Raw genomic sequence first — 25,000 nt, 5'->3', positions numbered from 1 at the left:
AAAAATTGAAACTTTACTCCATCTCTTGACCTGTTTTCCTCTTCAATAATCGTTTTCGCATTTTGAGTTTATTTACGTATTTAAGGTAATGCCTCTGTGAGAGAAAACTGATTTGATGCGTAGTTACAGAAATTACCTTTCGATTCATCAAACGTGTAATGAATTTATGATAAAGGGGAAAAAATCCTCCCCAGAAAAACATAAATGTATCATATTAAAAGAAAATCTAAATGTAAAAAAACATTTTTTTTTCTAAAGTACATAGCTGCATCGGATGACATCAGTCGTAAACTTAATATTGTACCTCAGTTAGGGGGTAAAAATAATAACAAATTGCCGAGCCTCCTTAATAATCCCGAAATTAAATCGGCAGCTCGGGCGAAAACCCCGGGAGTAAGGGAGTAAGCGGGGCTGGAGGCTTGGTAATTAGAGTAAATAAGAGGAGGGAAGGGCGCTCCAGTCGCTGAGGCTCGGGTTACGTTCCAATAATGACGGGTTCTGGTGACGCTGGGGCCAGGGAGAGGGAGAGGAGTGGGGTCGAGGGAAAGGGCTAGGGGAGGGGGGTAGGGAGGTGGGGAGGGGTAGAGAGACAAGGGAGAAGGAAAAGGGGGGGGGGCTGTGAGTGGGAATGGGGGGGGGGGAGACTAGGGAGAGAGAAAGGGAGAATAGGGAGTGGAAAAGAGGGGATTTGGGAGAGGGAATGGGGGGCACAGAGGGAGGAAAAGGGAGGCATAGGGGGTGGAAAAGGTGGACCAGGGAGAGGGAAGGAGGCTCCTGTGTTTTAGTTCTTGCTTTATGTATGTTTATCTGTTGTTGTTGTTGTTGTTGTGGTGGTGGTGGTGGTGTGCCTGGACCGTAGATGTGCGTCGGTTTGTGAGTGGCTGACATCAACTGTTTTGATAACAGGAGAAAACTTATAAAAGTTGATCCACTCTCAGGTGTGTGACGACATTCCTGGGAATAAGTCGTTTAGAAGGATATCCGATCCCCCTCCCTAGAAACTGTACATCAAAGAGAAAAATCAGGAAAAATATATTTCATTGGAAAGAATTCCCTCGCAATCTATTCTTTGATAAAAAAACATCTGAATATATATATATATATATATATATATATATATATATATATATATATATATATATATATATATATATATATATATTCCTATGAGTCCACGGGGAAAATGAAACACGAAAAGTTCCCAAGTGCACTTTCGTGTAATAATCACATCATCAGGGGAGACACAAGAGAGAAATATAAGTCAGTTCATATACAGTTGATATATATATATATATATATATATATATATATATATATATATATATATATATATATATATATATATATATATATTCTGGCTGAAAAGAGTATGAATGTATACTTCATTTTTTCCTTCCTATGTTTCATTTCCTCATTCCCTTCTGTTGTCCCAGCTCCTCTGTTCATCTCCATCATGACTCACTCCATCATCATCATCCACGTCATTATTATGGCGACCAAAAAAAAAAAAAAAGAAGAAATCTTGTGGCAACAGTTTAAAAATCATGAAAAAAATTCCTCTGAAAATGTACTTTAAAAAAAAATCGTGAATTTATAATTTTAACGAAATATTCTTTGGAGATAAAGACGTAAAATATCTCTGAGACTACATCGCTAACTTAAAAGTTTTAAAGAAATTTATTCAACCCATAAAATCCACCAGGAAAAAAAAAAAGACATCCACAGAATCCTCCAGGAACACATGTTTTACATTTTCTAACCTCAATTTACTCAGAAATTGGCTCGCCAAGTATATAATATATTCCCGACAAAAATTCCCGTGTGAACATATATTCCCGACCAAAAATTCCCGTCTGAACATATTTTCAGATCAGAAATATAAATTCGTCTGCATGTATATATATTTTTTTTGATCAGTTCGCCTTACTTTGAACATGTTTCCTGGTAAGAATAAACACACACAAAACATCGTAGTAATTTCAGGGTTGGAGGAAGGTGTTTAGAGCGAGCACTGGGTACAAGATGGGCCCAAGTGGGTGCAAGATGGGCCCAAGTGGGTACAAGATGGGCCCTGGTGGGTACAAGGTGGGCCCAGGTGGGTACAAGGTGGGCTTAAGTGAGTACAGGGTTGGCCCAGGTAGGTACAAGGTGGACACAAGCTGGACCCGAGTGGGTACAAGATGGTCCCGAGTGGGTACAAGGTGGGCTTAAGTGGGTACAAGGTGGGCTTAAGTGAGTACAAGGTGGGCCAAAGTGGTACAAGGTGGGCCTAAGTGGGTACAAGGTGGGCCTAAGTGGGTACAAGGTGGGCCCGAGTGGCTCCCGAGGAACCCATCTTGTTACTAAGACGGACCTAACGATAAAGGACCAACACAGATGACATGGGAGACACACGAAGAAATATGATGTAAATTATAAGTACTTAACTGAGAATTTTTGCTCGGGTGGATGAGGTTATACAACGCACAAAATGATAGAAAGTGTAACAACTTAAAAAGAATTCATACATACGTAGAATTTATTGTACAACATAAAAAAAAAGAATCTATTAGAAAATATATCAACTCAACAGAGAACTTATGCACACGTAAAACATGTTCTTTATAACGAGGAAAATTACATAAGATAGAAAATTGAATATAGAAAACCTTTTCAATGGAAATTTTTTTTTTACGAGACTGATCGGTTTTATTAAAGCTTACGACTGATTAATTAACTAGACTGATCAATTTTGTCAAAGCTTACGACTGATTAATTAACTAGACTGATCGGTTTTATTAAAGCTTACGACTGATTAATTAACTAGACTGGTCAATTTTGTCAAAGCTTACGACTGATTAATTAACTAGACTGATCGGTTTTATTAAAGCTTACGACTGATTAATTAACTAGACTGATCGGTTTTATTAAAGCTTACGACTGATTAATTAACTAGACTGATCAATTTTGTCAAAGCTTACGACTGATTAATTAACTAGACTGATCGGTTTTATTAAAGCTTACGACTGATTAATTAACTAGACTGATCAATTTTGTCAGCTTACGACTGATTAATTAACTAGACTGATCAATTTTGTCAAAGCTTACAATTGATTAATTAACTAGACTGATCAATTTTGTCAAAGCTTACGATTGATTAATTAACTAGACTGATCAATTTTGTCAAAGCTTACGACTGATTAATTAACTAGACTGATCAATTTTGTCAAAGCTTACGACTGATTAATTAACTAGACTGATCAATTTTGTCAAAGCTTACGATTGATTAATTAACTAGACTGATAGGTTTTATTAAAGCTTACAATCGATTAATTCATGATTAGAATGTTCTGGTCCTGGAATACGGTTTACATCGTGTGTGTGTGTGTGCAACATCGAGAACATAGGAGCAACGGAGTAATTTACTCACATCCCCCTCTCTATCTGTCGTGTATAATGTACCGAAACCAGAGTACACCCCTGACCAATCATATGGCACCCGGTTCGATCCCCGGTACATATTGGCGGAATGGTTTATATATATTTCTTTCTTTCATACTATTCGCCATCTTCCACATTAGCGAGGTAGCGTTAGGAACAGAGGACTGGGCCTTTGTGGGAATATCCTCACCTGGCCCCCTTCTCTGTCCTTCTTTTGGAAAATTAAAAAAAAAACCGAGAGGGGAGGATTTCAAGCCCCCCGCTCCCTTCCCTTTTAGTCGCCTTCCTACGACACGCAGGGAATACGTGGGAAGTATTCTTTCTCTCCTTCAGGAGTTCGTCACTCAGTCTCGTAACCCCTTCAGGAGTCGTTCGTCACTCCGTCTCGTAAGCGCCCCACATCTCTCGCACAGCCTGACGGAGGGGAGCCATTTATCTGGCCAGGGAGCGACGCGAAGTCGTCAGCGTCATGCCTTGAAAACAACGCTCGCTCAGGGTATCACCCAGTGTCTGGGGTTATCTTGAACCACGACCAAGGTAAAGGGAGATGTGTGTGGTAATGGGGCTAGTTTTTTTTTTTTTCTCCACAGTGGAGATCGTTTTTATTTCCTCCACAGTGGAAATCGTTTTTTTCTCCACAGTGGAAATCGTTTTTATTTTCTCCACAGTGGAGATCGGTTTTTTTCTCCACAGTGGAGATCGTTTTATTTTCTCCACAGTGGAGATCATTTTTTTCCCTCCAAAGAGGAGATCGTTTTTTTTCCCCTCCACAGTGGAGATCATTTTTTTCCCTCCAAAGAGATCGTTTTTTTTCCCCTCCACAGTGGAGATCCTAAGGTGATGTTTAGTTTACGCAGTGGACCGTCACGAGCAGGTACCGTGAAACCATCACACAGTCGCGCCTTACCACCGGCCTCCCCCCACTAGGGATACACCACAGTGTGGGTTATGATGATCCAGTCTGTCTGCCAGCTGGATTTTCTCACTGACAATTGGGACCTTCGAGGCAAAATGTGAGGTGAAGATGATTTCTGTGTTTGTGAGTTTCCGTAATTTATTTTTCATGCCTTCGTTTGTCCAGTACATGAACAGGGCGAGGCATGGCTTACCTTGTTCATGTACTGGGCAGGTAGATTGGCTAGGACATGACGTAGGTAGTTTTACCCACGGGGAGGGTAACATGTGCACGGTGGGGAGGGTAACATGTGCACGGTGGGGAAGGTAACATGTGCACGGTGGGGAGGGTAACATGTGCACGGTGGGGAGGGTAACATGTGCACGGTGGGGAAGGTAACATGTGCACGGTGGGGAGGGTAACATGTGCACGGTGGGGAGGGTAACATGTGCACGGTGGGGAAGGTAACACGTGCACGGTGGGGAGGGTAACATGTGCACGGTGGGGAGGGTAACATGTGCACGGTGGGGAGGGTAACATGTGCACGGTGGGGAGGGTAACATGTGCACGGTGGGGAAGGTAACACGTGCACGGTGGGGAGGGTAACATGTGCACGGTGGGGAGGGTAAAATGTGCACGGTGGGGAGGATAACATGTGCACGGTGGGGAGGGTAACATGTGCACGGTGGGGAAGGTAACACGTGCACGGTGGGGAGGGTAACATGTGCACGGTGGGGAGGGTAAAATGTGCACGGTGGGGAGGGAGGGAGAGGTGCAGGAGCAGCAGGTGTTGTGCCCCTCCCTCCCTGGCTGGTCATGGCCCAAGCGTCGTCACGCCAGTTAAGGAACTAATGTTCCTCTAATTCCTCATCTGTTGTCCTGGTGATGCAGTGCCCCTTATGGACGTAAACCCCCTGTGTGATCTGCTATTATTGGTTTACATTTACCCCTTCTGACATAATCCTGGTCATCCGGTTTACATTTACCCCTTCTGGGAGAATCCTCTTCATCTGGTTTACATTTACCCCTTCTGGGAGAATCCTCTTCATCTGGTTTACATTTACCCCTTCTGACAGAATCCTCATCATCTGGTTTACCCATTCTAGTACATTTATAGTTATCATTTATCTGTTCTGACGTGTTGCAGGTTTACTGCAACAGCTTCTGACATGCAACAGTATAGGTTTACCCCTTCCTAACGTGATGTAGTATACGTATACCCCTTCAGTCGCGCTGCAGTTTAAGTTTACCCCTTCCGACGTCCTTTAGTATCCATTGACCTCTCTTGGAGCCCTTCCATGGGTTGCAGTGTACCTCAGAGTGAGGTACACCCTCGTGAGGTACTCCCTTCTGTTTACACCACCATCTTGTGACCTTGAGTGCCTCTCACCCGTGTGCCGGATAACAGAGGTGACCGTGAGTGTCCGTTACGGTGGTGGGAATACCGGTGAACTTAGTTAGATGTCCGGTAACTGGTATCCGGTTAGGTTTCTGGTAGACGTCCGGTAACGTGTCCGTTTTTTAGGCCAGAGGTTCTTTTATATTTATGCTTGGCGTCCTAGATGGGTAGGTAAATAGACATATATATATTTCCCGACATCCATTAACAGAAAATTCATTCCTATTCATCATTCACCCGACATACGCAGCGCGTGCCTGAGACCAGCGCCGCGTACCGTGTGCACGGTTCTCGGTGGGCGTACACCTGCCTGGTACCGACCTGGTACCCGTACCTGCGGCTGTGCGCCGCTACCACAAGGGTTACAGGGTGTCAAGAAGGAGACACGAGGAGACAGACGTTCGCTGGAAGACGCGGGACGAGTGTGAGGAAGGGAAGGAGGGAGTGAGGGAGGGAGGTCTTCGCCGTAACCTCCCTCCTGCAGGACCACATTTGATGGAGGGGTCACGTCGGCGGCAGAGAAGTGGTTCTCAGAAGACCGTCTCACAGGCTCCTGAGGGCGCCGCCCTATGAACCTGCCGGGAGACGTTAAGGGAGGGAGGGAGGGAGGGAGGGGGAAGGTATGAGGGATTTTATTAGGGATCAGGGGGATGGGTGCAGGGATGGGATACAGATGGGGTGTGTTAAGGAAGGGAGGGAATGGGAGGAGGGGTCGTGGATGGGAGAGGTGTCGTCTCTGGAAGTAATGACCTTCGTGTGACGTAGCAGGTCGTTGCTGATGATGGTCGTGATGGTGGTTTGCGGTCTTATGGACTCTTATCATTAAGGTCTTAATGAGTCTCGTCAAGCCTTACTGGGCCTTACTGAGACTTCCTTAGTAGCCTTACTGAACCTTATTGACATTTCCTGAGTCTTCTTCCTGACTCGTATTGAGTCTCACTCGATTTTTCACCGAGTCTTGCTGAGTCTCAGTTACGCTTCCTGAGTCTTGCTGAGCGAGGGTGACCGTAGCGATGAATGATCACCCCCCCCCCCCGCGAGGGGTGGCGATCATGTGTTGTTGTTGTCGCATCTTGTGCGTCAGTGTCATCCACCACTGCACTTGTGATCTCATCACACACGCACCTCTCTCTCTCTCTCCCCACCCCCTCCTCACCCCTCCTCCTCCTCCTCCTCCTCCTCTCACTTCCTCACTCTACACCCCACACTTCAACCCTCCTCCTCCCCCCGGTGCAACAGCTGCAACACTCGAGTGATCACGCTCCAAGAATAGCCATAAATTCGTACCTTTTGCCGACGCGCCTCACATCAAGGCGACCATTGATGCGTCACGACGGAGGCCACTACGACAACCTCCCCCCCCCCCACACACACACCTCCCTCTCCCCAAGTGCACCTTTTGCCCCCTGCCTCCCCTTCCCCTCCTTCCATCCCCCTCCCTCTCCCCTCTTTCCCTCCTCCTCCTCCTCCTCTTAATAGCGCGACCCCTGGAGGCTGGACACAGCTGGTGCCCTGCGTGTCAGTGCACCAGCTGCCCGCCCGCCCGACCGCCCGCCACACCCACTTGAGAGATACCATCTGCCGACACCACCACCACCATCACCAAGACCCTCCAACACCACCATCTCCAACATCACCAACACCACCACGATTTCAGACATCCTTGATCTCTCTCTCTCTCTCTCTCTCTCTCTCTCTCTCTCTCTCTCTCTCTCTCTCTCTCTCTCTCTCTCTCTCTCTCTCCTGATCCCACCTTCAGCAAAGATTACGATCCCCCACCCCCGGTGAGAGAGAGAGAGAGAGAGAGAGAGAGAGAGAGAGAGAGAGAGAGAGAGAGAGAGAGAGAGAGAGAGAGAGAGGGTACTCCAGGGGGGGGGGGGGGGAGAGTTAAGACCGTGGTTAGGTTGTCCGCAGACTGACTCCAAAAGCCAAGAACTCAAAAGACGGGAGGTGGACCAGACGATGATAATAAGACAATACAGGAGAAAGATACAGACAGACAGGAACGGAGAACTTTGTGGGAAACGGAAACAGGAGTGGGAGACAAACAGGGAACGTAAGTGAGGGAAGGGAGATAAGGAGGTAACAGTGGGGAGATAAGGAGGTAACAGAGGGAGTTAACAGAGGGGAGATAAGGAGGTAACAGTGGGGAGATAAGGAGGTAACAGTGGGAGGTAACAGAGGGGGGATATGGACGTAACAGTGGGGAGATAAGGAGGTAACAGAGGGGAGATATGAAAGTAACAGAGGGGAGATGACCCTGCAACAGAGAGAAGATAAGTAAATAAGATAATTAAGATTAGTAAGTAACAAAGTTGGGACTTAAGTAACAAAGGGAATATAAGTAAGCTACAGTGAAGGTATAAGAAAGCAGCAGAGTAAAGATAATTAAGCAACAGTAAAGATAGGTAAGCAGCAGAGTAAAGATAAGTAAGCAACAGTAAAGATAAGTAAGCAACAGAGTAAAGATAAGTAAGCAACAGAGTAAAGATCAGTAAGCAACAGAGTAAAGATAAGTAAGTAACAGAATAAAGATAAGAAAGCAACAGAGTTAAGATAAGTAAGTAACAGAGGAGATACAAGTAAGTAACCGAGCTGGCCACACCACAAGGCATTAGCTACGGACGTCAGGGAACCAAAGATTTCAATGGTAATTCCGTTTTTTTTATAAGTGGAGTTTGGCCTAATCCGTGACGTGCCATTAACTGTGTTTATTTACCAGGCCGGCCACAGGTGTAGCGGTGGAGGAACCTTGGTCTTGCACCAGAAGGATGGAGGAACCTCTGGTCTCGCTTTATAAGGGTGAGAGGAACTTTGGGTCTCGCTTTATAAGGGTGAGAGGAACCTCTGGTCTCGCTTTATAAGGGTGAGAGGAACCTCTGGTCTCGCTTTATAAGGGTGAGAGGAACCTTGGGTCTCGCTTTATAAGGGTGAGAGGAACCTTGGGTCTCGCTTTATAAGGGTTGGGTCTCGCTTTATAAGGGTGAGAGGAACCTCTGGTCTCGCTTTATAAGGGTGAGAGGAACCTCTGGTCTCGCTTTATAAGGGTGAGAGGAACCTTGGGTCTCGCTTTATAAGGGTGAGAGGAACCTTGGGTCTCGCTTTATAAGGGTGAGAGGAACCTTGGGTCTCGCTTTATAAGGGTGAGAGGAACCTTGGTTTCGCTTTACAAATACTGAGGAACCTTGGTCTCGCTGTACAAGAATGGAGGAGCCTCATTCTTGCTTTCCATGGATAGAGGTTCAGCCCGTTGATAGGACGTCGCCCCCTGTTTACCTCATGCCTCTAACTCGTTCTATCCCAGGCAGGCCTTGCGCCCTCCTGCATGTTCATGTCCCGATAACTCAAAAGTATTTTTCATTCCCTCCTCTTGTCTCCTATTCGGTCTTACACCTCCCCCTTGCAGCCTCCACTTCTGACACGCGTATCCTCAGAGTCAGTCTCTCTTCACTCATCCTCTCCATGTGTCCAAACCTTTTCAAAGCAACCTGTTCAGCTCTTGTCAATCATGCTTCGCTCATAACCACATCTCTCCTTTTACACTGTCATTCTTTACATGATCAGCCTTCCTTAAATCACACATGGTTCTCAGGCTTTTCATCGCCAACACATCCTCCCCCCTTCGTTCCTTTCCATTATGGGTCCTAGACTCACAACCATATAGCACCGTCGAGACTTCTATACCATCAAACATTCCTGTCTTAGTACTGAGAGACGGTGAAATCTCTTTCCTCAGATTCCTCAGAGCCAGTAGAACCTTCGCTCCCTGACCCACCCTGTGGCCCACATTAACTCCCATGGTCCCATCTGCAGCCCTGTCCAATCTCACGTAAAGGAGAGCTCCCACTCTTGTAGAAATATAGGTTCAGTACATTTGAGTTCCGTTTCCTGAAAACACGTCGCGTCTCATTTAAGGATCTTCTCTGCTGGAAGTCATCCACTTGCTTTCTGGTTGTCTTTTCCACAGCACCTTACAGCCTACAGTCGTCAGGTAGATTGGTCAGTAGATCAGCGTCATCTACCGGTCTACCTTCCTATGGAGATGTAATTAGACGTTGTCTGTTGTTTATTTGTTTGTTTGTTTGTGTGTGTGCACGCTTATAAACGCAAGTTTATGTGTCCATTTAAGTATGTTTATGTTTGTAAGGACTTATGATTATTATTTGTGTGTTGTACAAAGAGAGTTTTACACTCGTGTTGCCCAGCCTCTTAACCTTGTATATATGTACCCTATCTTTACTTCTTGGTATTAAGACGCACACACACACACACACACACACACACACACACACACACACACACACACACACACACACACACACACACACACACCATCTTAAACTTGGTGCCTGTTTATAGGCCTAGCCCCTAGGGGAGGACGAACGGCTGGAGTTGGCTGTGGACCGACTTCCGTGCCCAGAATTCGAACCCGGGCGTGCGTGAATCATGGTAACCACAACACCACGGTGTTGGGTGAACGGTGGGAAGCATGACATGATCATGTCAGTATATCACTGTAGCTGTTTATGAAACCACGTGAGCTTAATTCGTGCCAGCTGAGTACAGCCTTGCTGAGCTCATCCGAACTCAACCAAATTCAGCCCATCCCAGCTCAGTCGGGTTCACCCCAAGCTCAGCCTGGCTCAGTCCAGCTCAACCGTAACTCATGTCAAACTCAGCTCAGCCCAGTGCAACCGGAGTTCACCACAGCTCATCTCAACCCCACCGACCTCATCTCACCACAGCTCAAGCTTTAGCTCATTTCAGATCCCCGTCTTCTCCCTGAGACTAGCCTCGTGGCTTGTCTCATGTAAACTGATCGCATATCTACATTCATCTGGGCTCGGTCCTTTCCGCCCCATGGTCCCCTGCACTCAGCCCGCATCTTGCACTCGCAACTCCACAAACTCCACAATGAAGCGGGAGCTCATGATTGCTGTTAAATGGACACACTTTCCATTAACCCTCCATTATCTCGCGTGACAATTATCTGCGAATATGTCCGTTATAATCCAGCATATCACCCGGGCATTGTTTGTTTATTTGTGAGTAAATGATGATGTTCTCAGGATAAAAGAAAAACTTTAAAATGTCAAGGATAATATCCATCAACATATTTTTATCATGTCAGCGAAACTGTTTGGACAAGTGTGAAGAAGATGTACGTGTGTGTGTGTGTGTGTGTGTGTGTGGACCCTGGTACATACTCTTTTCTTTTCGCTTTATATTTTACGAGAAGAATGATCGTGTATCATAATGAACCTAACCCAGAACAAAGGTCCTCATTTACAGACACGTTGTTCAGTTGAACACACACACACACACACACACAGACACACACACACACACACACACACACACACACACACACACACACAGGGGATCGAGAATTACCCGCACGGAAGGTGACCAGATGATACACACTCAGACATGCGTTCTTCGATTGGCCAAAGGTGGCCGCGGCGTGCCACAGGGCTCAGTCCGGGCTCCCATACTGATGTTGACGGACGGAATTGACTCGAATCGCACACCCCAAGATGCTCGCAGATGATGTTGGAAAGGTCTCTGAACACCTATACGAAGAGTCTGAAGCTCTCGTAAACAAATGAACCAGATAGAATGCAAAGTGGTGGAGGGAAGGAAGAGCGGAAGGAGGCCAAGAGGCGACTCGCGTTTTGTAGAGGAAGACAAGATATCTTCTCGTATGGAACGTATCACTAGGAACGGATAATACCCGCTACGTCACCAGAGAGTCATTGCGTTTATGTACAAAGAGATGGTCATAGTAAAGGTACAATATAGTAAACCTGAAACGAGTGTGTGCGGTGTGAATGTGGCCACCCAGCTTTCAGCAGGAAATAGATGTGCTGGAGAAGGTCCAAAGGATGACAACGGAGACCAAACCTGATGAAAAGGAGCCAAGCCACAGCGAGGCGAGGGAGACGGTGCACTGGCACACTCTCTGCAAGAGAAACAGGACAAAGGCGGAGGACAGCACTACAACTGTCGTGTCCCTCGGTGTATTTCACCATGTCGTATGGGGAAGAGTTGTTAGAGATGGGGGGAAAGAGGAGGAAGACCTCGACTGGCGAGGGAAGAGGGAGGTAAAGACGTGAAGACTATTAAGACATGAGGAAAGGCTTCTACAGGGACAGACTGGTGGACGAGTAGAACACACCAAGTGAGGATGTAGCCAGTGGTGGAAACATACTTGAAGGTTGGGAAGGTGAGGGTGGCATGTGAGAGACATACGAGGTCCCATGAGTGGACGACCTCACCCATTTTTTTTATGGGTACTTACTGATAAATCACACACACACACACACACACACACACACACACACACACACACACACCCAGGATGAACGCTGGTTATCCCACACTTGTGGGTCGTGAGTCACCCCCCAGAACCTGATCATTACCTCACCCCAGGGCCGAGTCAGGTCACACACCCCCTACCCCCGCCCCTCCTTTGGTCTCCTGGGGTCCACGCCACCCAGCCACGCCACACCCCGACTTCTCCACACCCCCCACCCCCTCTCCCCCCCGATCGCAGACATCGCGACCGATCGCGAATCGCGGGACGTGTGATGTATCGTCCCGCCGACCTCCCCGTTTCCGCGACCCAGCCCAACACCCTCCCTGGCATGACCCAATTAAAGGACTTGGGCGGGAGGGGGGGGGGTGAGTGTGGGATCCGACCTGGCCTGATATTTCCCGGGATTGGCAGAAGGTTCCTGTGCTGACACCTCCTCGAGAGGTCAGGTCAGGTCAGGGGGCTGGGGGGGTCATGTTACAGGTGTTAATTCGGAGCGATTGACCGAGCGAGCGACGGACTCCGCTGTCGCCGACGATCTCAGCGACGGACCAAATGTTGCGCCTCCTCGACCCCCTGACACACACACACACACACACAGGCTACGCTGGTCACATGACCGCTGAACAACGCCTTTGAGGAATCAGCTGCAGGACCCTCAGTTTCAGCGTCACGTGTGACGCTCCTCGTGACGCATGTGTGTGTGTGTGTGTGTGTGACGGGTCGACGATCTGTAGTTCACTGAGATGAGAGAGAGAGAGAGAGAGAGAGAGAGAGAGTAGACCTAGTAGAGGTGAACGCAAGTGTCCGCCTCTCCTGGTCTGCTGCCCACCTCCGCCCGCCGGGCTTGGCCCGTCGTTCACACCGCCTCGCTCATGTCTCTCGGTGGTCAGTGGTCACCCCCCCCCCTCCCCCGGTGTGGCTACTGGTGCGGCTGTGGCTGTGGCGAGTAGCTGTGGTTGTGGTTGTGGTTGTGGTGGTGGTAGAAGAAGTGGTATTGATGATGATGGTGGTTGGTGTGGTGGTGGATGGTGATCATGTATAGTGTTATGGATCTAAGATTTTTTCTTTATCTTGTATGTATGTTCAGGATGGGGGTTAGTTTGTTGTTGTTGGTTCAACTTGGTGTTTGTGAAGTGTTTCCTTCGTATATCCGGATGGATACATTTCGCGACGTGGAAAGCGCACGGGAGAGCCGGGTAACAGAAGACCTCATGGTCTATTATGAGGTTATCTTCTGGAGGACAGTCGTTCCTGATCTGTATGGACGGAGAGAGGATGGGCAAGACGCATACTCTCACACACCTACAAATTCTCCGACAGCGGGATTCGAACCCGCTGCAATTCGTGTGGGAGCTTCTTGGCTTTGTTGACCACCCTGCTGTGGAACCCATGCGAGCGCCTGTTATACCCCCAAGCCTCGAAAGTAGTTTAGGCGCGGGGTTCGAACCCATCCCACTCCGTCATTCCCAATGACGATGTTATGCTTGGCCTCCTGTGTTAAGGACTGGGAGGCGGGAGGAGCTAGGCTGGGCCAACACAGCTGCTAGCTTACGGAACTGCTCCTTGTGACCTGCTGCTGCTGCTTCCTGGGTCACTGCAAGTGGCCCATGTGTGTGTGTGTGTGTGTGTGTGTGTGTGTGTGTGTGTGTGTGTGTGTGTACCCGGAACCGTGTGTGTGGGGGTGTGTGGGGAGGTCAACAAAAGCATATACATCTGGTTATAACTGGAGATGGTGGAGTTATAACTGGAGATGGCGGAGTTATAGTTCCGCTTTAGTAGATTTCTGTTGTTCTTGTTTGTTCATTACTGGTGGAGCCTTACCGTTGCCTCGCAGGGAGGGTAACCTGTGCGTCCGTGCGTCGCAGACGGACGCAGTGTTTGCGTCCGGTGTGGCGGCCAGCGAGTCGGCGATCCATTTGTCGTACGCATCACAAAGGAAAACGTGATTCAGGATATGCTGGTGGTGGTGGTGTGGTGGTGGTGTGGTAGTGGGGGTGGTGGTGGGGGTGGTGGTGTGCTGGGGGTGGTGTGGTGGTGGGGATGGTGTGGTGGTGGTGTGGTGATGTGGTGATGGGGGTGGTGTGGTGGTGGTGGTGTGCTGGGGGTGGTTTGGTGATGGGGATGGTGTGGTAGTGGTGGTGGTGGTGGTGGTGGGGGTGTGGTGGTGGTGTGGTGTGGTGGTGATGTGGTGGTGGTGGTGGTGGTGGTGGGGGGTGTGGTGGTGGTGTGTGGTGGTGGTATAGCCATAAGGAAACCGGAATGGTGAAGACCCCCTCGAGCGAGCGCTCAGGCGATACTCCTCATCTTCAGCGATACAGAGGATAATCATCTCCGTTATCGCTCAAGATGCCAATCATCGCTCAGGGGTCATCCGCGTTTGCGTTTCCCCCCCTTCGTGGTGAATCACCTTATATCTACAGGCGATTTCTAAACACCACATTTGTTTATTCCAATGCGCTACCACACACGTCCATGTCACGGAGGAGGGCAGTTCGCGGCGCCGACCACTCACTCGGTGTGAGGTCGGAGGTGGTGCCAGCATGGAGGGAGGAACCGACGACGACCAGACGACCCTCACCCCGGGGAAGACGCGGGAATTTTCATCGTGTGAGACAAGGACGAGTGACCGTAGCGAGTGGCGGCGTCCTGCGTGGTTAACTGTGTCTCCGTCACCACCATCACCACACACACACACTGCTCGTCCCTCCTCCTCCTCCTCCCCCAGCCGTCGACGTCGCTGCAGCAGGGGTGGGAGCCGCCAGTCTTCTATCTGTCTTTAACGCACATATGGACATCTGGACCCCGGCAGGTTTTTGCCTCCGAGATGTTCACAAGCACCAAGGCTCCCGGGATGGCGGAACACACACACACACACACACACACACACACACACACACACACACACACACACACACACACATACACACACACACACACACACACACACACACACACACACACACATACACACACACACACACACACACAGTAGACACTGGGAAGATCTGCTCGGGGCAAAAACGTGGGTGTTGGTAGATTGGACAACCCCCCCCACACACACTCACACACTCACATATGTGTGCTTCTCTCTCTCTCTCTCTCTCTCTCTCTCTCTCTCTCTCTCTCTCTCTCTCTCTCTCTCTCTCTCTCTCTCTCTCTAGCTGTTTCATATTTCATTTACAAAGTTTTGCGGAGAACGACTTTATTCCACGTTGGGAACGTTTTCACTGGAACGAGAAGTGATGTCTCCGTGGCACTGCATACCAGAGGACATGGGGTTCGAGGCCCACACGGGCTGCCTCCCTCCAGCCACAACCTAGGGTGGGTTACGCAACACCTGGAACACAACAAGTTCACTACACGTTTAGATTTAGTGTACTGACCTCCAGCTGATGGGTCGTGATGACCTCTTACCCCTGAGGAAGATGGAGTCTGACCTCCTCACCTCTGCCATCTCGAGACCTGACCCTTCGCTTTCAGCTTTGATAATGATATTAAAAATAGTAATAATAATGATAGCAATAATAATAATAATAATAATAATAATAATAATAATAATAATGATAATAATAATGATAATAATAATAATGATAATAATAATAATAATAAATAATAATAATAATAATGATAATAATGATAATGATAATGATAAAGATAATGATGATTATGTCTTATGCTCTGTTGAATTACTTGTGTCAAAAAGCTGAAATTAAACAAAGGATGTACACAGAAGACTAACATAGCGAGGGAACATTCAGCAGGTAATCTACTAAATGTTGTTGATATCCACAGTGGTTGGGATGGGACTGTTCTTGTAGCGGTCTTTACGAGATGGTAGGATGGGTTCGATGTGGTTTTGTGGTGCCGAACTGCAACCCTAGGGAAGAGGGATCTCTGGTGGTGGCAGGAGGTGATGGTGGCAGAGAGGGTCGGCGGGAGGGCAGTGTGTTGAGCGCCTCTTGGCAGGTGGTGTAAGAGGGACACATGCAGTCATCTGCACCTTTTCCAGTCGCCCTGATGTGTGGTGGCTAGGGAGGAAGACCAGGCCGGGCAGACGTGGGTGAGTGTGGCAAGAATGAAAGTTGTGGGTGAGGATCTTCGGTTCAGGCGTAGGGAGTCCAAGTGTTTTGAGTCCATGGAGAATGGACAGGCCTAGTGAGGCAGTAAGGGGGCTGGGACAGGGCTGGAAGCGAGAGCGACGCGCATGAATGCGGTGTTGATTTGGTTGGTGATTGTGACGTGGACGGCGGTGGTCCGGTATTTAAAGGTCGTCAAGGTTCCTTCTGTGAGGTGAGGGGAAACATGAGAGAGAGAGAGAGAGAGAGAGAGAGAGAGAGAGAGAGAGAGAGAGAGAGAGAGAGAGAGAGAGAGAGAGAGAGAGAGAGAGCTGGTGTCAGCGACCACACCAGAAGCTGAGTCGTGATCGCATGCATACCACCCTCCCTACAGCAGGCACCTCCGTCAGGCGTTCAGACACGGGGGTCAGAGAGCACGTGGTTCCCGTGGTTGCGCCCTGTGGTACGCCTCGCAGGTGAGGGGTAGCGGGGCGTACGCACAAGGCAGCGTAGGGAGGGGAGACGTCGACGTAAACATACACTACTTTTCTTCGCCTCATTTCACTTCCTGGACTTCCTAGAACCCTCAGTCATCTTCCTCAAGACGTCCTCCACTGCCCTCCCCTGCAGGAGGAGGAGGAGGAACCCCCAGGTCCTCAGGGCAGGGGCAGGAGGCACCTGGCGCGGGTCCTGAGTGGCCGGACACACACACACACACACACACACACACACACACACACACACACACACACACACACACACACCACTTGGTCCCCCTGTGTTAGTGTGGCGACCATCCGACCCCCACTAATGGAACACAAACATGAGACATTAGTTCAGCTGGGGCTTCGTGACCCCTCCCACCTGACCCTTCCCTCGTGAACAACCCCCCACCCCTCCCCCTCCCCCACCACCACCATCTGACTCCTCCCCTCGTGACCCCTCTCACCTAACCCCCCTCCCCCGACTCTCCTCCTCTTCCCCAACCCCCCTCCCTCCAACTCCTGCTGTGACCTCCCTTGGTTAAATTCAAACATTCCTCCCTCCTCCTCCTCCTCCCCCCCCCCTTCATACTTCTCTCCTTTGGCTATATTTTCCTCCTCTTTGTCAGCGCTGACCATGCCATTAGGTCACCTTCCTGTGTCCATGTACTGTACCCACCATACTGGCCTCCTCCTCCACCTACCCGTACATACGTGCCCTTCACCCACACTCTCAGTGAAGTGCTGTGTCTGTGTACATCTCAACGATTGGTCGTCTGAAACTAAGATTTTGATGCTCCAATCCTCACTGACTTCCACTGGCTGTCACCTCCCCCTCAGGGAGACGTTTCCTCCTGTGACCTCCCGTGCTATGACCTTCCATGCCCAGGCACCCCACATCTGCTGTAAATTCCCCTCTCCCAACTGTGACCTCTCCTTTTGTGATATTCCTTAATGTAACCTCCCCATTTTTGTGTGTCCCTGCCGTAACCCCTTGCCATAGCCGTCCCTACTGTGACCTCTTCTACTGTGACCTGCAGAAGTACATCGTTCGCCAAGACAACCCGTCCGTTTAGAGTAACCTCTGAACGCATCCGGCTTCGTCGACCTGCCGCCACACCTGGCCGCCTCGAAAGCAGCTGGGGCAGCCACGACACGTGATCCCAACCAGATCTCTTGACCTCCAGTGAGCTTCGCACACTGTCTCGACCTCGCTGCCTCATAAACAGCCAGGCATCACTGGAGGTAGTCAGTCAATCAGTTGACTTGCCTCAGACCACACGCAGACCCGGCAGTCTCAGTCATGTGAGTTCAGAATCATGGGGCCTTTGCGGGCACCACTTCGTCAGTAGCAGCAGATCATGTGACGTCTGACAGGTACTTTTTGGTGGGGTTGAGCGATGCTCAATCCCTCACGTGGGACATCGCCATCACCCGTCGCGAGAAGTGGCTGTAATTGAAAAACCTACGGCCTTGCCCTTGCCCGCCAGAGCACAGAAAAAAACACGCAGCAACCACCCACTGGCTCAGGAACTCGGCTCACCTCTCCCTCCTTCAGACGCTCCACGAGATCCGCCAGCCTCGCATTTCTCCGACGGGGCAGCTGCCTCACTTTCTTCACTTACACCAGCACCGCGGGACTTTCTGGAAAGCCTTTCCTCACCCTCCCACTTCCCATACCTCACCTCACCTTCTGATCATAGTCCTGCACCTCCCTCTGCACCTCACCCTTGGCCACATCACCCCTGGACGTTGCCCAGCAGAGCACTGGGTTGTTGTCGTTGTTACCCGTGTTTACCTCTCCGTCTCTCTCGGTCTTCAAGGCCACAGGAGAACACAGACACATAAACACCGCTGAAGACCAACCCCTCCCTCTGTGACCTCCCTTACTGTAACTTCCCATACTGTGACCTCCCATAGTGTGACCTCCCTTACTATAACTTTCCATACTGTGACCTCCCTTACTATAACTTCCCATACTGTGACCTCCCTTACTATAGCTTCCCATACTGTGACCTCCCTTACTATAGCTTCCCATACTGTGACCTCCCTTACTATAACTTCCCATACTGTGACCTTCCCTACTGTGACCTCCCATACTGTGACCTCTCACTTGCTGTGACCTCTCCCTACTGCGACGACCCCTGCCGTGACTTTTTCAGGCTGGCTCTCCCCACCCCTGCCCCTTTCCCCTACTTGTGCCTTTCCCAAGCTGTCTTCTTCCCCCCTCCCTCCCTTTTCTTCGTGAAGACATTTGCCTTCTCCCTCAGGGATCGTACAGCCATACTCAAGGGTCGTACCGTCGTCCTCATCGGGTCATTACGAATGTGTAATCAACACCCCCCCCCCCCCCCCCACACACACACACACACAAAGAATCAAGTCATACTGGTCTCATATCGTTGATCCTTACCTTTACTTCTTCACTCTTTGTTTACACGTCTTAATGTCTGACTCCGACACGAATACAGAAAATACACTCCCGTCTGGCAGACTCCCGCTCCCCATATATCACTTCTGACCAGAAACTATTCCTCCGTATGCAAATGACCTTAACCGGGAAATGCTAAACTTAAGTACGTCTGAAATAATTACCTAATTTCATTTAGTTATCATCATACGATTATAGGAATTACACCAAAGCGAAATAAGCCAACGAAATTATTGTCCAATCTCTGTAAATTATTGTACCATTCGAAGGAGATAATGTTAACTTTAACCTCATATATGAGGTCATTAGCGTACGCTAATGACATGAGGAAACATACATACCATTTATGCATGAGGAGATTCATGTACAGAGCAAGGATAACGAGAGATAGACATGGATATAAAGACAGGAAGGAGACGCGTAAGTGTACTCATCTGGAGCGGGTCAGAGGTCATTTGGAGGGGTCAGAGGTCAGCTTGTGTCAGTCGCCGTGACCTTTCTTAAGGGCCTAATTATCCTCTCCTTAAGACAAAGATTTGAAGGAGGGGTTGTGGAATGGTGTTGGGTGGGGGGGTGGGGGGCATGAGGGGGTTGTGAGGTGCTTTGTTAGGGAGGGAAGATGTTGTAATGGTGAGGTTGTAAGATGTTGTGGTGGTGTGGTTGTAAGATGCAAGTTGTACTAAGGAAGTTGTGAAAGGAGTGGTATGCTAGGGGGGGGGGGACTCATGATGGGTTGTAAGGGGGAATGTTGTGTATGAGGGTTGTAAAGTCTTACATGTTGCAAGGCAGATGTTGTAGGAAGTGGTGAGGTGTAATTGGACAGAAACAGAGAAACACAACATGTCTACAACATGTCTACAATACTGAGAAAGAATAAACAAAGGTCTTGACATCCCATGAATATAAATAACGGTCATAACATCCCATGAATGTGTGAGGAATGTTGTAGGTCTGAAGACGTTGTGAGGGGGAGGTGAGAAGGGGTTGTGTGAGGGGTAGATTATGAGCGGATGTGAGGGGAGGAAGTGACAGGAAGGGCTTCTAAGGGGAGGTAGGTGGTACCTGGCATGGAGGTGTTGTAAGGGAGACTAGACAAGTTCTGAGTCACACCTTTTGCAAATGTAAACACTAATGGTATGCCAAAGGGAACTTTAGGTTAAAGAAAAATTATTTTTTACGTTAATGAAAGTCATTCAGTTTACGAGAACCTCCAAGACCTTCCCCAGGTGGAATGTTTGCGTATTTCGAAAACCAGAGCTGCGGAGCGTCCATATCATCCTCCACTGTTGTGTGGACCCGAGCCTCGCGGCCTCTGGTGCCGTACTTGGCAAAGGAGTTATCGTACATCGTTGACCGTCGTACCTGATAATGAAGTTATCTTACCTTCGACGGTCGTCGTGCCAAATAATGAGATTATCGTAACTACGTATGTCATCGTGCCTGGTGATGGAGTTATCGTACCTCATGTAGGTCGTCAGGTAGTCGTCGTACCTGGTGATGGAGTTGACGTACCGGAAGTCAGGTGTCACTCTTCAGACGGCAGCAACACTGACAGCTGCAGAACTTATTAATCCTTCTTTGTCACGTCTCGCTTTGTTACCCCTCCTCCTCCTCCTCCTCCTCCTCCTCCTCCTCCTCCTCCTCCTCTTCTTCTTCTTCTTCTTCTTCTTCTTCTTCTTCTTCTTCTTCTTCTTCCTATAATGTTTCTTCTGTCATTATACTATTATTCTGATGTTGTTGTCAATGTTGTTACAGCAGCTTCTGCTGTTGATGTTGTTGTTAGTGTTGACGTACCTGCTGCTGATGATGATGTTGTGGTTGTTGTCAGTGTTGGCACACTTACAACATTTTAAACAACCTCCTCAAGTTGTTCATCACTGGCGGTGTTTCTCTTGAGACCGTCCTTATGAGGTCAAGACTGCGACCGTGTCATCCTCCACGACTCCCTGTACAGCGGAGGATGATATCGGTCGCCCCTTGGGTTCGATGCCCGGCCTGTGGCGTCTTTTTAAGTTTCAAAGAGATTTTGTTTGTTATGATCAGTGTTGATTCTCATTTTGGTGTTGTTAGAGGTTTATAACACACACACACACACACACACACACACACACACACACACACACACACACACACACACACACACACACACCTCAGTACCCCCACCTTCACCATATTATGACCATAGTCACCATCATACTCTCACTATCCCCACCGTCATCATACTGTCACTATGATCACCCTCAACATACTGTCACTATCGTCACCTTCACTGTGTCACTATCATCACCTTCATTGTATCATGTTGCAAACACACACACACACACACACACACACACACACACACACACACACACCTCACTGTATTTGTAATATTTTTGTGTATACACTGTAGTTCCAGTGTTAACAAGATGGTCTGTATTTATGTATGACAACTTAATCTTGCTCTGTATTACACAGATGTTCTTACCTATGCTGCTGTGAGCATTACTCGCTCTCCTGTAACTATGTATCATGTATTTCATGTATCCTGGACCTTCCTCCCTCACCCTCTGATGTGAGATGGTCCCACTTTTGGGCTCCTGGTCCCCCACTCTGGCCCACCTGTCACCCTCCCATGTCCCATGTACTGTACCCACTGTACTGGCCTCCTCCTCCTCCTCCTCCACCTACCCCCTAGATATGTGCCCTTCACACAGACTGCCACTGAAATGCTGCCTCCATGTGTATAACTAGACGATATATATGAAAAGATTTTTTTTTCTATCATACTCTCACTATAACATCTTCATTATACTGTACTGTAACCTGTTTGTTATATCCATTCATGATATAAAGAATGAGACACTCAGTTCCCCCCCCCCCTCTCTCTCTCTCTCTCTCTCTCTCTCTCTCTCTCTCCCCTTCCCGCCTCGGTTATGAACGAGATGTTATTATTTAAAGACCACTCTAATTTGTTATTCCTGCCTCGCCCGACAATTATGGACCACCTCTTCAGCCGGCCAATATTTTGAAGGTAAACTGACACCCAGGGGCCGAGTAGCGGGGCGGGGCCTGGCGACGGCTGTGTGGGGGTGGAGTGGGGAGTCAGCCGCTCTCCCCAGGCGGGGTAGTTGACAGCATGAGGAATGTGACCTGTTTGAACCTGTTGTGGTATGCGAGCACAGATACACACACACACACACACACACACACACACACACACACACACACGGGCGTGAGTGGGTATATTCAGCTGGGTGGTGGTGGACAAGACCACCACCACCCCGCCACCGTCATATCCTCTCGCCGGAGAGATCCCTCGTCCCCTTGTTGCAGTTCGACACCACGAAATATCCCCTCCCTCCCTCAGCGCCCCACCCTAGATGAACCAGGTTAGTTTTGCGACCTCTCAAGGGGGGGGGGGGGGTCACGTGACTCCAAATGGAACACCTCCACCCCACCCACCCCAGGATATGAGATGATTCCCAGAAGAAAAGGGAATGATAATGCCTCTCACGTGTGGTGATTGTCCATGAAGACCTGCAACCGTGGCAATATATTATGTTACTGGGATCTGCGACCAAGGTGAACACCTTGACTGTACTGGAAGCCTTACGAAGCCCCCCCCCAAACCCCACTCCCTCCCCGCCCTCCAACTCCCTCCTCCCCCTTGCTTGTGTTGACATGGGGGAGGGGATGGAGGGGGTGTTTGTATCTTCATGCGCACGTGTCTATGTATGTATGTATTTATGTATCAGTTTTCAGGAGGTTTTCTCTAGAGAAAAGGGGCAATATAAGGCTGGAAATCCTCCCCTCTCGTTTTTAACTTTCCAAAAGAAGGAATAGAGAAGGGGGCCAAGTGTGGATATTCCCTCCAAGGCTCAGTCCTCTTTTATTAACGCTACTTCGCTAATGCGTGAAATAGCGAATTCTATGAAATATATATATATATATATATATATATATATATATATATATATATATATATATATATATATATATATATATATATATATATATATACACACACACACACAGAATCTTTCTAAAGGCTGCGCTGTCTACAGTAAAATGAAGAGAGAGAGAGAGAGAGAGAGAGAGAGAGAGAGAGAGAGAGAGAGAGAGAGAGAGAGAGAGAGTATGTATTCACGAGTACCGATTGCGACATTTTTGCCAAACGTTTCGAGTGCTTGCTGCTGGTTGCAGATATCTTCTGTTTACATACGTAGATTGTATGTTAATGATGTACGTAGATTCTATTTGGTGTAAACACATCGACACTAGAGGAAACGTCCAACAAAAAACAGACTTATATTTTCCTGTCGTTTTGTCTCACAAGTCGTTTCATCCTCTCCTGCATGACACACACACACACACACACACACACACACAAAAGCACACAAACGCACACACACACACACACACACACACACACACACACACACACACACACACACACACACACAAACACAAACACACACGTACTAACCTAACCTAACGCTGAGTGTGTCTACTCCTGACAGAGTGCGTGCGTGCGCGCGTGGCCGCGTCTGTGAGGGTCGTCTCTGGTGAGTACATTCATGTTTTCGTTTAAATTTAGAAAGATATGAATTTTTCTTACATCTCTCTCTCTCTCTCTCTCTCTCTCTCTCTCTCTCTCTCTCTCTCTCTCTCTCTCTCTCTCTCTCTCTTTCATGTTTGGTATGTTTTGGTGTCCAGTATAGAGTCGAGGATGTGGTTAGACCCAACATGTTCCTCATGTTATCGAAAACGAGTTAGAAGGAGGTGGAGATATAGAAAACGAGTTAGAAGGAGGTGGAGATATAGAAAACGAGTTGGAAGGAGGTGGAGATATAGAAAACGAGTTGGAAGGAGGTGGAGATAGAAATAGTATTTCAACACTGCTGAATGTAAGCGCGTGTCTACCTGCCCAGTCAGAGACGCCGCACAGATGCGAATCAAGAGAAGAGAAAGTGTCAAGTGTGGCAATCAGAGTGAGGGATGTCCCTCTGAGGTGTGTGTGTGGTGTGGTGTTGGGGTAGCGTGGCATCGCGAGCGTGAGGGTGAACTGGCCCAGGAGGCTGACGAATGACGACCAAAAATGTGGTTAGAGGAAAGAGGATGGGCGGGAGGAGAGAGCCTTGAGGAACACCACTGTTGACAGGGCAGGAGGAAGGAGGAAGACCCGCCTTGATGACGGGGGTGGGAAGAGAGAGGGAAGCTACGGGGGGAAGGCCAAGGGAAAGGGGAGGTCGGTGGGGCAGGACTTACCTCTCCTGCTGGAGAGACGTTGAGAGACTCATTACGAGAGACTCATTGCGAGACTCACTACGAGAGACTAACTGCGAGAGACTCACCACGAGAGACTCAAGGAACTTCGAAAATAGGAGGACCAGAAGTGAGTCTCAATACATACGAGGGATAACATTGTGTTACCCCATGTGAGAGACTCCGGGTTTTACCCAGGACTCGTTTTCTGAAGGCTCCTGCAGCCCAAGGGTGCGCTACCTCCCGTAGCAGGGAAATGACGACTCCCTCGGAATGAGAAGTTCTCGGATGAGACTGGAACTCCCGATGACACAACCTCGCCATTGGTGACTTTTGACACGCCACGTAACCTCTAGCAAGCGGGGCCTGGAAACACACACACACACACACACACACACACACACACACACACATTTATATATATATATATATATATATATATATATATATATATATATATATATATATATATATATATTGCGATGTTGTTCGTGATGACCCGCCAACGCGTCCCCCGCTCTGAAGTGTTTACTGTATAAGTACTGAGCTCTTCACTTCCCTCGTCTGTCCCTCCTCCACACAGGATAATCCGAGCCCATACGAATGATCCGGAACCCTACTCAGTGCCCCTCCCGTGATCTTCTCTTGGGCAACACACACCTCGTACGGAATCCTGCGACGTCGTCCAGTTCTGCCGCTTATTTTTCTCGTCTGTAGAACAAGAAGGAAGAGGCAGCAGCCACCACCCCCCC

The 25,000-nt window shown here is 48.6% G+C and overlaps 1 protein-coding gene across 1 annotated transcript in view; it reads left to right on the top strand.

The window, feature by feature from the left end:
* eya (eya transcriptional coactivator and phosphatase 2) overlaps positions 1 to 25,000 on the top strand; it is a 271,419-nt gene that overhangs the window by 39,041 nt on the left and 207,378 nt on the right. The window contains exon 2 of the mRNA XM_071692443.1: positions 23,504 to 23,548. The gene's annotated coding sequence lies outside the window, so the exon portion shown is untranslated. The remainder of the gene's footprint in view (positions 1 to 23,503; positions 23,549 to 25,000) is intronic.

This window comes from Panulirus ornatus, chromosome 4 (genome assembly GCF_036320965.1).
Source record: "Panulirus ornatus isolate Po-2019 chromosome 4, ASM3632096v1, whole genome shotgun sequence".
NCBI lineage: Eukaryota > Metazoa > Arthropoda > Malacostraca > Decapoda > Palinuridae > Panulirus > Panulirus ornatus.
The sequence above is the reverse complement of the archived record's forward strand: the minus strand, read 5'-3'. Positions and strand labels throughout refer to the sequence as shown.